The sequence below is a fragment of the Notothenia rossii genome, assembly GCF_949606895.1.
Source record: "Notothenia rossii genome assembly, chromosome: 2".
NCBI lineage: Eukaryota > Metazoa > Chordata > Actinopteri > Perciformes > Nototheniidae > Notothenia > Notothenia rossii.
Window position 1 is genome coordinate 91,700,579 of NC_136904.1, and position 17,383 is coordinate 91,717,961.

General features: G+C 39.9%; 1 protein-coding gene across 6 annotated transcripts in view; it reads left to right on the forward strand.

The window, feature by feature from the left end:
• Positions 1-5,368: 5,368 nt before the first annotated feature.
• Positions 5,369-17,383, forward strand: part of satb2 (SATB homeobox 2) — a 72,789-nt gene continuing 60,774 nt past the window's right edge. For 5 of the 6 annotated variants that reach the window (XM_079664623.1, XM_079664621.1, XM_079664625.1 and 2 more), the window contains exon 1: positions 15,200-15,779. The gene's annotated coding sequence lies outside the window, so the exon portion shown is untranslated. Of the gene's footprint in view, positions 5,497-15,199; positions 15,780-17,383 lie in introns of those variants that run through there. The other variant, XM_079664620.1, reaches the window with a different exon arrangement.

The window sequence follows — 17,383 nt, forward strand, 5'->3', positions numbered from 1 at the left end:
CACCTTGCACACACACACACACACACACACACACACACACACACACACACACACACACACACACACACACACACACACACACACACACACACACACACACACACACACACACACACACACACACACACACTGGTCAGGTCTGTAGGCTTCACGTTCATCTAACCTAAAAGCCTTAAACATTTAATTTGCAGCAAAAATCAACTAGAAAATGGCAAAACAGTTGCTTTTAATTTGTACTCTTGGTGCATGAATCATTGTTCGAACACCGTTCCAAGAAAGTGTTGCAGTCACACTCAATAACCCCTGGGTTATATGAATAATTACATTGATATTTTTTTAGTTATCCCTCCAGACATGATCAATTTATTCACACTTTCACAAGCACAATGTGTGAAATCCCATTAACCAGATGTAACATAGTGTATAATTGTTGTTTCTGAAAGTGAGGACCTGCAGTTCTCATGTGAAACATTAAGAAAATGTTCATTTTTTAAATATTTACTGCTGCTGAGTACCAGTTCCGAGAAATGTGTTGCAGTCACACTCAATAACCTCTTGGTAATAAATGAAAAATAGCGCCATGAGAAATAAAACAATGTAATGGTATCACTTTGGCACCTCACGTTATGTCAACATGTATCTGGCTTTTTCTGGATCATTAATCTACACAGACACAGACACAGACACACACACACACACACACACACACACACACACACACACACACACACACACACACACACACACACACACACACACACACACACACACACACACACACACACACACACACACACACACACACACACACACACACACACACACACACACACCATTTGCCAAACCAGACCACTCTCCATACACACTAATGCTTCTGTTCCCTCCGAGCAGCTCCATCCGTCATGTTCACCTCGCTTAGGATTCCCATTTGTTTTCATTTCACAGCTTTAGCAAAACACAACACAAACACACACACACACACACACACACACACACACACACACACACACACACACACACACACACACACACACACACACACACACACACACACACACACACACACACACACAGGAACGTATCTACATATGCAGATCAAAGTGTGTGAGAGAGAGAAACTCAGGGATTTGAGCCTTTGCAGACCATTTACATGCACACAAATGTATATAACACACTATGGGAAAGGGAAAACCCCAAAGTGCAACACATCGAAAAATCACCATTGACGGTACGATAAGACAGTAACGTAAACATAGCGATCATGTCCATGCGATATGGTTATTGCTGTGAACGTCTCCCTTTAAGAGGGGTGTGAAGCAGAGAAGTGATCCATGTGTCTTCTGGTTATTTGAACAGCAGCTATAGAGCCGTGAGGTCCTGCACACATTGATTTGAAACCTCCCTGCACCATAAATATCGACTGATTGAGTCGATCCTCTCTTCCTCCGCTCTCTGTCCGGCGCTCTGGCCCTCCACCCCCAACATGTTCTGTATTAGAGGCTTTTTGTTGAGTGTTTGAAGTATGAAAATGATGGAGGTGGGTGGGCATCCGACCACCGTCCTCAGAGGAGCCGTGTGACGCACACAGCGCTATCCTCTGACTCCATTAGCATACCTCTGCTACACACACACACACACACATACACACACACACACACACACACACACACACACACACACACACACACACACACACACACACACACACACACCCTCTCATGTGGCTGCTGGTATGTTTGTGTGGAGGCAGCACCGCAAAAATATCTGAGGCATGATTAAATGCATCAAATCCTGTGAGATGAGAGGCGGCGCTTTAAGAATGTAAACTTAGGTAGAATCTCAGTTCACTTAATATAGAAAATACATTTACATGTGTTAAAATAAGTATTTAGACTATTGATTAAGTAAAAGTGCCAATACATTGATGTCAAAATACTCCATTACAAGTTAAAGTCCTGATTTCAAAAGGTCAAGCATTATCAGCTAAATGGACCTAAAGTAAAGTATATCTATATAAAAGTATATATAATTGTATTTAGTTAATTGTACCCTTTACCTCAGTTAGTCACATCTAAATACATTATTTCCCATTTAAATGTTTAGTGTGTAGAATTAAATGGAATTACTCAAGTAAAGTACAGGTACTACACACATGTATTTAAGCACAGTACTTGAGTAAGTGCTTTTAATACCATTAAGAATATTTAAATCCATGCACGGTCATGCTTCAGTTGTTACCGTTTGAAGTTTATTGGCTCATTTCACTTCATTTTCTGTAATTTCCCCGTCATAAAACAACGTTAACCTCTGTGAAAGTTATGTTACAATGTAATTTAACGTGACAATTGTTATTTCTGCTGCTAATCCAGTATATTCCCCATGTGCAAAATGTGAAATGCACACTTTGTAAGAGTTATTTTATTAAATGTTTCGGTCTTTATATTTGCATAATCACAGTGGTGGAATTAAAGGTAGGGTAGGTAAGAATGGAGAAACCAGCTCGAGTGCGCTAGAATTTGAAAGTACAAAGAATCTGCCACTTCCTTCAGACTTCCTCACAGAGCCCCTCCTCCAACTCACACGAACGTGCACATGACCAATGAGGGCACGAGATAAGTTTGTGCACAGATGGAAGGGTGACAGGCAGGTAGGCCATCCAGTTACTTTAGCCGGGCCGGCTCAGATGATTGGTCGTGCTTTTTACAGCGCCACGGCTTCCACAGATGAAATGTTTTGAAGTTGTCAATTCACTTAAAGGTGGGGAAGGTAAGTTTGAGAAACCGGCTCGAGATACACTTTCTGTTATATTCCATGGAATGCTCTTAACATCCCGATAGCAATGAATATCTGAAGTGCTTTGACACAAAATCCATAAAAACATGTAATCTGTGGAAGCCGTGGCGCTGTAAAAAGCACGACCAATCATCCGAGCCGGCCCGGATAAAGTAACTGGATGGCCTACCTGCCTGTCAGCCTTCCATCTGTGCACAAACTTATCTCGTGCCCTCATTGGTCATGTGCGCGTTCGTGTGTGTTGGAGGAGGGGCTCTGTTAGGGCTGCTCAACAAATCGTATTTTAATTGTGATTACGATTAAGGCTAGCAACGATTACGAAAACAACGTAATCGAAATAAAACGATTATCTTTTTTTATTTTTGGGGTTTTTCAGTTGAATTATACTTAAAGTTCAGGGTAATCAAGTGTTAAAAACATACTGTTCACATCTTTTTCCCTCCAATAAATGGATGTTTTCAAAGTCAATAAATAATCGCATTTAATAATCGCAATTACAATTATTGACCCAAATAATCGAGATTAAGATGTTTGCCATAACCGAGCAGCCCTAGGCTCTGTAAGGAAGTGGCAGATTTTTTTCCGGCTGTGTATTTTCAAATTCTAGCGCACTTGAGCCGGTTTCTCCAAAATGACCTACCCCACCTTTAATGTCTTCATTGCTATCAGAATGTTGAGAGCATTCCATGGAATATAACAAAACGTGTTTCTGAAGTGAATCACCGACCCCACCTTCAAGCAATAATACTTCACCGTGAATACTCCAGTACATTGCAAACCTTAAAGTAAAAGTATGTGAGTAATATGAGCAAAGTGTAGTAAAAGTTAACATAACATAATACTCAAGTACAAATTCCTTCAGTCTGAGCTACAGTCAATGTTATTAGCGTTCATCGTCTTCTCCCTGCTTGTTTTCTGCTGTTATGAAGGCATTGTTGAAATGACAGAATGAATCCAGATCCACAAACATAATCCAAAGCAGATCCAGCGTTTTTGTAACAAAGGTTTCTTTTAACAAATGTAGCATTAAAACTTCTCGGTTCCAGAGCCACAACATCGAAGACATCCGGAAAACAACAGCGACAACTTTATTGATGCAAGAAGGAAATGTTTATTAACATTTAAACTCAACCGCACAAACTCCTGCTGAGCTGTCACAAACGTAAACACTCAGGAGATGTATGATTTATTCTAAGAGGAGTAGATACAAAAGCATATATTGGAATATCAGGGAAATGTGTATTAAATGACACATTATGTATTTATTGCTGGTAATTGTGTAGCCATGGAAACGGAACATCTTACACCTCTTTCTAAAGGAGGTGATGTTGAAGTCAAACGACAAAATTAAAGTCTTCAATATTGCTTTTCATACAACAAGTTTCTTATTAACAATTTTTTTAACAAGTGCTGCAAAGAATAATGTGTATAATTGATTAATTCGATTAATTGTCAACGATTTTCATAATTCTTTAATCGTTTTGAGTCTTATTTTTAAGAAAAGAAGTATTAAATACTGTGATTCCAGCTTCTTAAATCTAAATATGTTCTAGTTTCCTTACTTCTCTGTGACTGTAATCTGGATGTCTTGGTTTTTTCTTCACTTCAACACACTTGAGGACGTCACATTGGGTTTTGGAGATATATATATTTATTCCATTATCTGGCATTTTTTAGACACATCAACCTAAAAACGTAAAATAGTCCTCGAATGAATCCACAATGTAAATAATTTGTTGCAGCCCTAAATGAGTTTAAGTTGAGATCGTTTATTAAAACACCTTGGGCTTTCCAAAGTAATGTGTGCATCTCTAAAGAAAGTCTGAATGTAATGCTTGCAGATGGTTATTCTTTACCTCCAAAGCTGTGAGTAAGAGTTAATTGCACATCTAGAACTGTCCTCCTGCAGAGGGATCACATTTCAGCAGTTAGATAGTTCACTGAGAGCTCGTCAACATGTGGAAGTGACCCTCAGACGCCTCTCAAGCACTGTCTGTGTCTCTCTGTGTGTGAGTGTGTGTGTGTGTGTGTGTGTGTGTGTGTGTGTGTGTGTGTGTGAGTGTGTGTGTGAGTGTGTGTCTGTGAGTCAGAGGAAGTGCACGCAGCAGCTGATGCCGTGTGTGCTATGTTAACCCGTCCAAGGGCAGCATAGCAATAACAAACAGGAGATCACAGCATGAGGTGACCTCTGACCCCACAGCCCGCCTGATCATTATCGCTCTGACAGCCACTCAGGACCCTGCACACACACACACACACACACACACACACACACACACACACACACACACACACACACACACACACACACACACACACACACACACACACACACACACACACACACACACACACACACACACACAGTAAATACCCCACAGGCCGGTGTGGGTGTCCCTCGCTGCATGTTTTCAATCATTGACTCACTTTAGTGAAATCAAAGGGATTGACTTTGGGAGACAAAAGCTTCCTCATTGGTGTCTGACAGTAAATGATTGACATTTACTTTGAATGCAATGGTCCCGCCCACTTTGAGGGGATTGGGAATGGGGGGGGGGGGGTGCAAAGTGAAACCATCCACCATCACACACACCCTTGTTTACCCACAAGGCCGTTTGCTTGTCTGAGAGTCGTAGACGTTTGGGAAGTTTGTGACACCGACGAAATGTTCGAAGAAAACTTTGGGGACCAGCAGGCTTCATGGTAGGACCTGGTGTGTGTGTGTGTGTGTGTGTGTGTGTGTGTGTGTGTGTGTGTGTGTGTGTGTGTGTGTGTGTGTGTGTGTGTGTGTGTGTGTGTGTGTGTGTGTGTGTGTGTGTGTGTGTGTGTGTGTGTGTGTGTGTGTGTGTGTGTGTGTGTGTGTGTGTGTGTGTGTGTGTGTGTGTGTGTGTGGGTTGTTGTACGTGTTGCATGCGTCCTCCTTGTCCTCGTCATCAGACTCAATCACGTGGAGTATGAGGCGTTGTGTGGTCTCGCTCCAGCAGTTAGTCAAAGAACCAAGTACTGGACAGATCACTCATTTTATGATCAACTAAGTTTAATTAAATCTTTCATGCAAACACTTCAGATAATGCTGCTTTCCGACTATGTTTGGAGAATATCTGCTTTTCTCAGTTTAATGTCATATTAAATTCAATATTTGTGGATTTTGGAGCGACGAAAACGAGACTTTTTAGGAAAGAAGGGTGTGAACAACTTAAAAGTAACTTAAGCTGTAGGGTTAGGGTTAGGGTTCAATATTGTGCAGAAAAAATAACAATATCTCCTTCTGAGATGTAGTGGGGCGAAAGTATTAAAATACTCAAAGTAGGATTAAAGTACATTTAAGTAAACTGTGAAATACCTCAAATGTACTACTTGAGAAAATGTACTTTTCTACTTCACTTCACAAGAGGCTCAGTTTCCTCTCAGGTGTGAGAAGGAGTTATTAAGACTGTGTGTGTGTGTGTGTGTGTGTGTGTGTGTGTGTGTGTGTGTGTGTGTGTGTGTGTGTGTGTGTGTGTGTGTGTGTGTGTGTGTGTGTGTGTGTGTGTGTGTGTGTGTGTGTGTGTGTGTGTGTGTGTGTGTGTGTGTGTGTGTGTGTGTGTGTGTGTGTGTGTGTGTGTGTGTGTGTGTGTGTGTGTGTGTGTGTGTAGTCTAAGTAGAAAGTATGTTTCATCGAGTACACTTTTGAGGTACTTTGCTTGGATTTTTTAAAGTTTTTTTACATACTTACTTTGTAATTGTTTACATTTCTTTCACATCATTATTTACTTTGCAGATTCATAATAACAATAAATAAATCAAGTAATGAATTATGATGAAGACACCTGACATTATCTCGACCTCTACATGCTAGACAATACGTTCACATCAATGGATCACTAATTACAAACCGTCAAAAAGGTCCATTCTGCAAAGTTTTAGTTTTGGTACTTTAAGTATATTTTGTGTGTACTTTTACTTGAGTAATATTTTGAACGCAGGACCTCTGCTTTTAACAGAGATCTGGGTCCTTCTTCCACCTTTGCTTAATGAGTTAAGTTTATATGTGTGATTATATTTGTAATACTGCTGTCGTGTCTGTAAGCCTGCTGCTGGGCGATATTTAGAACCTGTATTTTTAGAAACGAGTAAATAGTTGACTAATGTATTTGATTTTGGATGAAAAAACTGCAGATTTAATTTGACACAGGAAGTCATTAAGTTATAAAACACTAAAAATAACCATCAAATAAGGAATGAACTCTTTGAATAGTATTCTGTCTTTGCCTTGAAGCATGTCATTGCATTAGTTTGATTCAAACGCGTAATAATGGCAATGATATTAAGATGTGTTATCGTTGTCTTCCTGCAACCAGTCAGAAGTCTGCAGACGTGTGCATGTGGAAGTAAACCCTGCTCACTTTCCAAACCTCATTATCCAGACCTCCTCCTCCCTCTTTACAATTCTTTTCAAATGAGAATTGAATTTCTTTTTCAAAGTGTTTATGTTATCGTTTGTAAATCGTGGCAGAGGTGGAGCGCGAGGCACAGGAGGGGAGCAGCTCGTGCGCACTTTAATGAAGTATTTACAGATAATTCCAACTGTCAAATACTTGTTCCCTATGACATAGTGCAGAGTGCTGACGCTCTGCCCCCCCCCCCAGCCCCCCCCCCCCCCCCATCGTTAGAGAGGGGATTTGATTTCAGGTAAAGAACTTATTGGGAGGAAGAAAAGGGGCCCCGGGGTCTCACCCGAAGCAAAAACAATCCTGTGTGGTGCAAAGGGCCAGAGGCTGATAGGAGGGTTAAACGTGCACATTATTTACTTTTTTTTGTTTTAAATACAACTTTTGCAGTTTTTTTAAAAGACTTTTAAGGTCCGTATTTTAATGCAAAGTCTATTAAGCTTGATTTGATTCTCATTTGCGCACTTTAAAGGAAAGAAATATTGAAATCATCAACATTTCTCTCTCCAAAAAGTCCTTTTCTTTAATAACATTTTTAAAAATTAGGACTTTACTTTATTTATGTTAGTACATTTTTTTAAAATAGGATACGAAACACAAATTTGAACAACTTTTGATGTTTAAAAAAAGTATTCTGCCTATCTATGAGGTTAAAATGGAGTTTAAAATGCTCATAACTCATCACGAAATGCTTAATAAGTTGTAAAATAATAGATTTTCAAACGTTTTCCTATTCAGGTATTATCAATGGCTTTGAACAGGTCTTTACTACATCATTTAATATTAACAAATAACTTAAAACGTTAAGACTTTTTATTAATACTGTCTTATTTGTACAGAAAAAAGGACAATATTTAAAAAATAATTAAAATGTCCTCGATTTTTCTTATTTTGAAGTCTATGAGGTTATTGATTTTATATGTATTTAATTAATAATATTTATGCCTGTTTTACAAAATAAATGACATTATAACAATTATTTCGACTATTAAAGCCATAAATACTCTTATTATTTAGCTATTAACTGTGTGTGTGTGTGTGTGTGTGTGTGTGTGTGTGTGTGTGTGTGTGTGTGTGTGTGTGTGTGTGTGTGTGTGTGTGTGTGTGTGTGTGTGTGTGTGTGTGTGTGTGTGTGTGTGTGTGTGTGTGTGTGTGTGTGTGTGTGTGTGTGTGTGTGTGTGTGTGTGTGTGTTTAGCTCCTCGGAAGAGAAATGGTGTGAAGCAGCAATAATGGACCCGCGAGTCTTGACCTCTGCATGGAAGCAATTTGGAGGAAAGTCTTGAAAGAGACAAATTAATCCTGCAGGGAAACGAGATACATCCTTTAAAATCATTTAGCGCTTTAACACACATCACACACACCTCACACACACTCTCTAATGCAACCGGGGGAAACAATACATTTAATGCAGAGGAAAACTCCGTTAAGGCCCTTTTAATGACGCACAGAAGTAACGTCGCATTTCACCCCCCCCCCCCCTCCCTTTTCGTTATAATCAGGCAAATAACAGAAATGTGAAATGGGTGTTCTGCGAAAAATATGTATTTATTTTTGCTCACTTTTTGTTTAATAGTCTGTTTTGTGTCACGCGTCTGTTGTGCGTTTCGCGTGAGTTACTTTCGTTTTCAATTAAAGCTGAGAGTCCCCAGAACCAGCGTTTCATCCAGAGGAACAGCGCGGAATGAGGATCATATAAACACAGTTTCAGTCACAATAGGATGCTTTAATAATAATTATATATTAATAATAAGCATACATTGATGATAATATATTAATAATCTACTGTGGGTAAATTAAACAAATGGCCCGTGTAAATCTTCTATTTTAATTCTAAATGTATTATTAATTATAATAACATTAACAACAATATTAATAATGTTATTTTATCATATATCTAATCGGTTCAAGCTTGTTGTCATTAATTCAGAAATATGTTATTATTATGTTTCATTCATCATTTATTTTTCCATTATTCACGTTGATCTCGTTTTTAGGTCAGTTTCTGTTTTCTTTCATTATTTTGACCATAAAGGACTTTTTAAACACGTTTTTTTCAAACATCGTGATCTCTGGGAGCTTAGACTAAACGAGCGTTCACGTGAATTAATAACGAGTTTAGTGAAATGTCGAAATGTAAGCGATTGTCTTTCATCAGTAAACACAGAAGAGGATTCAATAGGCTGGGTCATTTGTCGATGCTTTCACAAAATCGTTGCAAAGCCTGAATAATTTAGATTGAATAAGAAATGACATATATTATCAGAGCTGCGTCACTGCAGATACACCAGCTTTCTAACGAATAACGAAACTATTTAAATACTTATATAATGTGTATTTCACAAATAAAACCTCCGGACATGTTAATTCCGATATCCTTATATTTCTGACCAACTGATCACATAAATTGACTTTTGTTATCGTTTGTTTGAGAGTTGTAATCGCTGTTTAGATTCAGTCGTTGTTAGCGAACAGAGAAACTGCGCTGCTAAATTAGGGCAATTAAAGTCATTTCAAAACCGATGAAATGTCATTTAATTTGACTTTTAATTCACACTTTTTGGTTCCTTGGCCTTGTAGTTTTCCGTTTCTTGTTTTCCGTCTCTTCCTGTTCACCACACAGCCGCGCTGTTTGCACAAATGATGCTCGAGTCCTTTGTGTTCAACAACATTGCCAGGAGAGCAACAACAAGCACCAATGAAGCAAGACAATCCTGATACAACTCAATAATTTAATTCAAAAAGTGCGTAAATGTAATTTGTGTGATGCATAAATGCATGCATGTTATATAATATATAATTCCATAATGTTCATTCGGCTAAAAAATATGGTTATTTATTAATGTTTTTTTTTTTTTGCATGATCTAAGCCAGATGCATTCTTCTCTAAATTATTCTGCTGACTTCTTGAATTTGGAATGAGTTTTGTGCCGGAGTTCTGCTCTGCTTCAAATCAAATACACGCGCACACACACACACACACACACACACACACACACACACACACACACACACACACACACACACACACACACACACACACACACACACACACACACACACACACACACACACACACACACACACACACACACGGTCACTTTCTATAAATCGCTATGCTCCTTGGAAGTGAAAAAAATAAAATGGTGTTATTCATTTCTGCTGACTTTTTTAGGTAGGTCCGAGGTAATTAATTCCGAATTGGGGTTTTCTTGGTCTCAGCATCGTGTGAGTCATTGCACATTATTGAAAAATATAATACAAATAAATATAAACATCACATATACACATATCAACGGGGAACGGTACAGTCCAATATACAAATATATCAACAGATCAACTGATTAATTATCAACAGCACCAGTAGAAAGATTTATAGTAAAAAAAGAAATGCACAATATACACATTCCCGAATACTAATATAGACTTATTTACTAATTCATAATGATAAAACATATGATATCCTGTATGTTTAACATTAGCAGACTATCGTCCATTATTAACGTCAGACTCTGGATCTGTTTTCCATCCGGGTTCTTTCACGGATCAATATTTCATTCTTCTTCTCGTCACGCCTGTTTGGGCTCGTTCCTAGATCCCCCTTCCCCAGGAAATGGAGGATATATAAAGGGAGAGTGTGTTTGTGTTTGTGTGTGTGTGTGTCCGTGTGTCCGTCCGCCGGGCTTCAATAATTCAGCTCTGCAGCCCCATCGCGATGAGACGACATGCATTTAGTTAACATTTCTTTGAATAAATACTCCGAGTGGATGTTCACACACACTTTCTGTGCAGGGAAAAAACAAAGTTAAAATGACAAAATGAGGCTCCATTTGATCTCTCCTCCTGAAATGAGAAAAATGTTTTAAATATTGAAAAAACACAGAAAAAAAGGACGATTTTGAGTGTCTGATTTCTGGTTATAATGCTCGTTAACTGCAGTGATTAAATATTAAATCCGAAATACATGTTTCTTCAATACGTAGAAATTATGAAAAATTAACCACATGCATGATACTGTACATTTATATCAACAAGCAAACGAAATATTAATGCAAATCCACCTCCAAGTTTTAAACAGTCCATTTTAAAACACACTCGCCTAAATAACCGCACATGCCACAGGTCACGTGATGTGGGTGCAGCTTAATATCGCCCTATCCAACAACCGCAGCCACTCCGGGTTTAACGGCCTGCATGGTGAGAAATAAAGCTTTAAATGGATTTAACGCTCTTATTTTCACCCTCTAACGAGCCCTTTACGATTAAATTAAAATAGCTGCAGGAATTATCTCGTAAATGTCACGAATAAGAAGCATCTCGACAATCTGCGAGAGAAAATCACAAACGTTTTATTTGCAGCTTTTTAGATCTGTTTCTTTATTTATCCCTCGGCAATGTTGGTATGGTTTGACTTGATCGAACAGTCGTAGTTACTTAACATATTCAGATGAGCTAATACACAATATAAATCAACTAGTAATCTTTATCATATTTAATAACATTGGCGAAAGAGCAGCTTTCATTTCATTCCTCTTACTGCCAGGTGTCTGATAGCAGGCTGCGTTTAAAAAGGGGTGAGTTCAACATGTTGTAGTCAGGGTCGACTCTAGAACAAATCGAATGGGGGGGAAACAATTTACAACGGGGGGGGGGGGGGGGGGCACACACTGCCGTCAACAACCAACACACAAACACCAACGCAACTTCAATTTGAAAACCTGCTGTAAAGTCTCTTGTTTTCACACACATTGCAGGGTTCAGGGTGTATTTTATAGCGCACCTATGACTTGGTTGTGGCACGATCACCAAAACAGAAACATATGGTCATAGGCCACCATATAAAAAGTGTGCAAATGTATTTAGTATCCCATGTGAACATGATTTAAGTGGGTGATGGACCCAACCCTCGGGTGGGTCTGTAAACAGATTTACTTTTTCTTTATTTTACAAATCACTCCCCCTTTAAACTGTATTCTTGTGTTACTGTCCTGTAGTATTTCATACCTGTTTTCATTTATTCTCTTATTCTGTAATAACTATAATGATCATATAAAGGTGTTCCTCGGAAATAATTGTTTACATAAATGGTGACCAAACCGTTTGAGACCCACTGAGATAACTTAAGTTAACTATCTAAACCAGGGGCTGACTGGCCATCTGTAGAATCGGCCGGTCGTCAAGGGCCGCTGACGGCCGGCACCGTTTTTAAAAGGCATCATTGAAGTTGCGCTGACAGGCGACAGAGCTACACCGTTTCCCCCCGTTGACAGTTCACTAGCAAAACAAAAAAACGGCAAAGTGGCAGGGCTTGCCTGACCTGCGTTGTGGGCACAGTGACTCGTTTGGGGGGGCATGGCCCGCGAATGAACCCCCATGAAGCCGACCCTGATGCATATTTTACAGATTTGGTGCACTAGTGCATGAGATGTGATGCTTTAAATGTTGTGGCAGCTCAGACCGTATAACTTGGCTTGGTAACAGGATTGGTCACTGGTTCGAGTCCTTCTAGCTGGTGCCCTCTCCAGCACACTTGGACGCATTTTACGCACAGTACAAGTGCTGGAAATGCTGCAAACCAACAAAAACAAAAACACGTAAACTGGTAGCTTTAGTGCGGGTGCGAGTTCACTTTCTGCAAGGCACTGCACCACCAACTAAATATCAATAATCACGGAATCATGGCACCCTTCTTCTCCATAGAAATGCATGTTTTTGTGCATTTCCGGCCTATATTTTAATAGGCGCATGTGTGAATCCTAATAGAGTGAAAACTCCCCTGTTCTAAATTGAAATGATGCAGAGTCAGACTCTATCTAAATGTGGTTTTAATTAAGAATACACAGGTTTTTGTCTCGGTGAATTTACTCAATTGCCCTTTTAGAGCAAGTGGACACATCTTCCAGAATCTTCTATTGAATCAGGCTCGTGCAGCTTAGAGTCTCAGCTCGGGTCTTTTTCCTGGAAAGCAATGAGCACACATGACGACGCACACACGCGGATCTGCTCTCGGACATTTTACCTTCCCCTTCACGTTTTGATCACCCAAGGCCCGTGAGCACGAGTCCAGTAACACCCCCTTCCTCTTCCTCCTCTTCTTTCTCTTCTTCTCGCTGGTGCCCCTCCACTGTCGCAGCCTGACCCCCTGCAGCAGAGTGAGGCTCGGACACATTTTACGCACTGCAGGCACAGTCTCGCTGCTGCAGATGTTTCAAACCTGTGGCTCCGTTTCGGTTGCTCAACTCGGTTACGCATGCTCTCGTTAAAATGTGCATGAAAGCCTCCCCCTGTTTACCGTGGGATTATAGACACAGTGTGGGACGAGTCAGGCTGGGAGAATCACGAACAGGAGTGGAGCTGCAGAAAAGTAAAAAACAAAATGTGTGTTAACGTTAATAATGTATGGTCTTATTTCGGCTCGAAATAGTTTACCGCTCTAACCACTGGCATTGCTTCAGGGTTTTCTAATCGCATAAAAAGTTAAGCAAATCACGAATTTTGAGGAAAAAAACAAGAGGAACTTTCTACTTTTCCAGAGTTTCATTACAAAACATTTTTTTAAAGTATTAACGTGCATTCAGAAAACATCCTAAATGTAAGTTTTTAGTGTCACCTGATTCTCAACGGCTTCCTTATTTTTCAGACACTCTGACATCAGGTCAAAGGGTTAACTGTTCAGTCACACATGGAAGTTAAACCTGTCAAAAAAGTATCCATAAAAGCACTGATGGATCATCTTTAATGCTGCTGTGTCTCTATGGAGCTCCTGCTGTTTCCAAATGTGCGCAGCGAGCATATCTTTGCATTTGTACTATTACATATGTACGTGTGTTGTGCGTAATGACCTGGTCAGATGTGCAGGGCATAAAGCACAAGGAGTGTATAATGACCATCCAGTGTGGGTTGTAAAATATTCCTAAAATCACTAATTTCTCCTTTTTGATTCTGCTAATATGAAGAATGAGCTCTCTCTCCAATTGTGTTAGATGATCCAAATATGCACACCTGACACATGAGCATTTTCTCTGCAGTGTTTCAGTATTAAATCTGTAATTTGCATGTTCAGTAAACCCCACAATCTGTACCTTGCTTTAAACTGTGTTTTTTTTGTTTAGCCTTTGCACGCATTTGATGGCACATATTTGGAGGGATGTGACGTTTACGCACTGCGCGCAGGTTTATCATTAACAGAGACACTGCTGTTGTATTGAGGGCATCTAATAAGCAGAAGGCACTTATTATAGGCTACTTATTAACATGTATGGACTTCACCTGGAGGATTATCTGCGGGATGATACTGACATGTGCGAAAGTATTAGGCGGGAGCTGATAAGTTAGTGCTGCGGGAAGCAGAAAGTATTAGTGGGAAACACAGAGCTCTATCTCTCCTCTGGCTAATGTCAAGGTCTCTCTGATAGCCAGCTGCAAGTTATGGCCTGTGAAGAAGATTTCAGCAGATATGATTAAGGAATAATTGCACAATTGTTTATGTTAAATGGAGACACCGAATCAAGTCAAACCTGAAGGATATTAAAGTTGAGAATCCACGCGTAATGCATATTAACATCTGGTTCAAAATGGCCTAAAAATGCGGAGTTCTAAGGAAAAAAGTGCAAAAGGCACTTGCACACAAAGCATGGCATGTGAAGAAGATTTCAGCAGATAAGATTAAGGAATATTTGCACAACTGTTTATGGTAAAATGGAGACACCAAATCAAGTAAAATCTGAAGGATATTAAAGTTAAGAATCCACGCGTAATGCATATTAACATCTGGTTCAAAATGGCCTAAAAAAAGCTAATTTATGAGAAGAAAGTCACTTGTGTATCATGTTAAGCGTCTTATAAGTGAGATCCGGCCCACAGCATGCTTTCATGGGTAGGTTTTTGACGCCTCCTCCTCTCCTCTCCCTCTCTCCCTCCCTCCCTCTCTCTTTGTCTCTCCTCCCTTCTCTCCTCCCTCTATCAGTCAGTGCGCCCGTTGGCACAGGAAAGATTGAAAGTGACTCTGATTAGAAACCGGTCCTTTTAGCACCGATCAATCCGGCTCTTACTAACACTCTCACGTCGGTGTTTGTTTCTCCGTGTTTCGTCTTAAAGCTTTCGGGTTGTTTCCTCCGGTACGTCGCGCTCTTTTACCTCCGAGGATGAAGCCATGAGTTCAGAGGAAGGAAAACAAAAACGCGTTTTGACTTAAAGAGGAAAAAGTGAAGCGTTAATATCAAGTTTTTTTCGACCTCCAGAGCTCACACGGTGTCTTTGCCTCTGCTTTCCCGACAGAAGAGCATCTTCCCTCGGCTGCTTTACGCGCAATCGCTCCCCCTTCCTCTCCCTCTCCACCTCCACCACACCGTCTCCAACTTTTTCCTCCTCCTCCTTCTTCTTTGTGGATCTTCGGTTCGGTCCCAGAAGAGTCCAGAGTTAGAGCATTTGGCAGAGGGTCGTGTGAGAAGAAGTAGTGCGTCAGGAGCCGAAGCACAGCCCAGCCCTGGATCCAATACTGCTGCTCAATGGACAGAGCCTCCTCAGCGGCCAGCAGCGCTACAGACACGCCGTAAACAGTGAGTACACACACACACACACACACACACACACACACACACACACACACACACACACACACACACACACACACACACACACACACACACACACACACACACACACACACACACACACACACACACACACACACACACACACACACACACACACACACACACACACACACACACACACACACACACACACACACACACACACACACTGGTCAGGTCTGTAGACTTCACGTTCATCTAACCTAAAAGCGCTTAAACTGCATATTAATTAGAGGGAAATTAATCAAAAATAATATTCATTATAACGTATAGAAAACGTTTTCTTTGGCTCAGCCTAACCATACCTTAACTACACATATTATTCCGATAGTAAACATTCATAATAATGAGCACTTTAATCGCACTTATTATTCTAATAATAATATTTAACGTCATTTAATCTATTTTAATAATGTTAATACAATAATGGAATTATCAGAATCTCCAAGTTTTTTTTATTGGCCATTAATACATTCATTTTGTTGTTTTTAAGACTTAAATCATATTTTAATTATTAATTCTGCATACATAATACATAGCAGCTTCTTCGCACTGCGGTCAAATGTATTTCCTTTAGTATTACTTTTACGGATTATTAGTTCAATTTAATATAACCTATTAAATATGCACCATCCGTAGATACGTCAATAAAATCCTATTTATAATGTATTGAAGGACTCAGTATGAATATTGTGAGTTAAATATTTAAGGAGATGGTTTTTGCTGCCTTTTTAGAGCTGTGTGGACGCTTGGTAATAAGTGGTTTGATTTATCGCACACGGTCAGAATAATTTATATTTGCAATGTATTTAAATAGGTTTGCGTGTGTATGTGTGTGTGCACATTAGAATCTAATTGGGTGAAAATAAATCATTTTTTAAAAAAACGTATGCTTAAATGCGTCATAAATAACACTTTGTGACTTTTTAACTCTTTAGAAAAAATAATTAATGAGCCATTACTGTCACTGGTGTTACTGTTTAACACGTGCAGGGTTTGACTATAATCTACTAACTGAACGTGCACCGGTAACACGGGACGGGGCTGTTGAATAAAACATAGCGAGGGGACGGAGAGATGTCCAACACGGGCCTTTAACCTCTGCAGCTCAGGGGACAGAACACCGAGCCTCGGAGAAAACACACACACACACAAACACACACGCACACACACACACACACACCGAGAGTGGGTGAAAAGGAGTCAGACATATACATATGACAGATCTCAGGTGTGTGAGTGTGTTTGGGGACTGTGGGGAAGTTCAGGCCTCCAGGCTGCTGCTGCTGCTGCTGCTGCGTAATCCTCACAAACTGAAGCCAAATGCGTAACAATGAGAAACAGCCCTCCTGCAGACCGTCACGTCAAGAGCAATAACGTAAAGAAAAACATACACAAACATACATTTTAGATTAATTGTGAGTTTTAAAGTAAACTTTTAAAAGCATCTGACAGTTTCTCGAACAAGGAAGAGACAGACAATATGCGCATTCCTGCTTCGTCTCGTTTTTCCACTTCAACGAGGAATCCACTTTATGCATTTTTTTCTGAAAGTAGAGCCTCCGCAC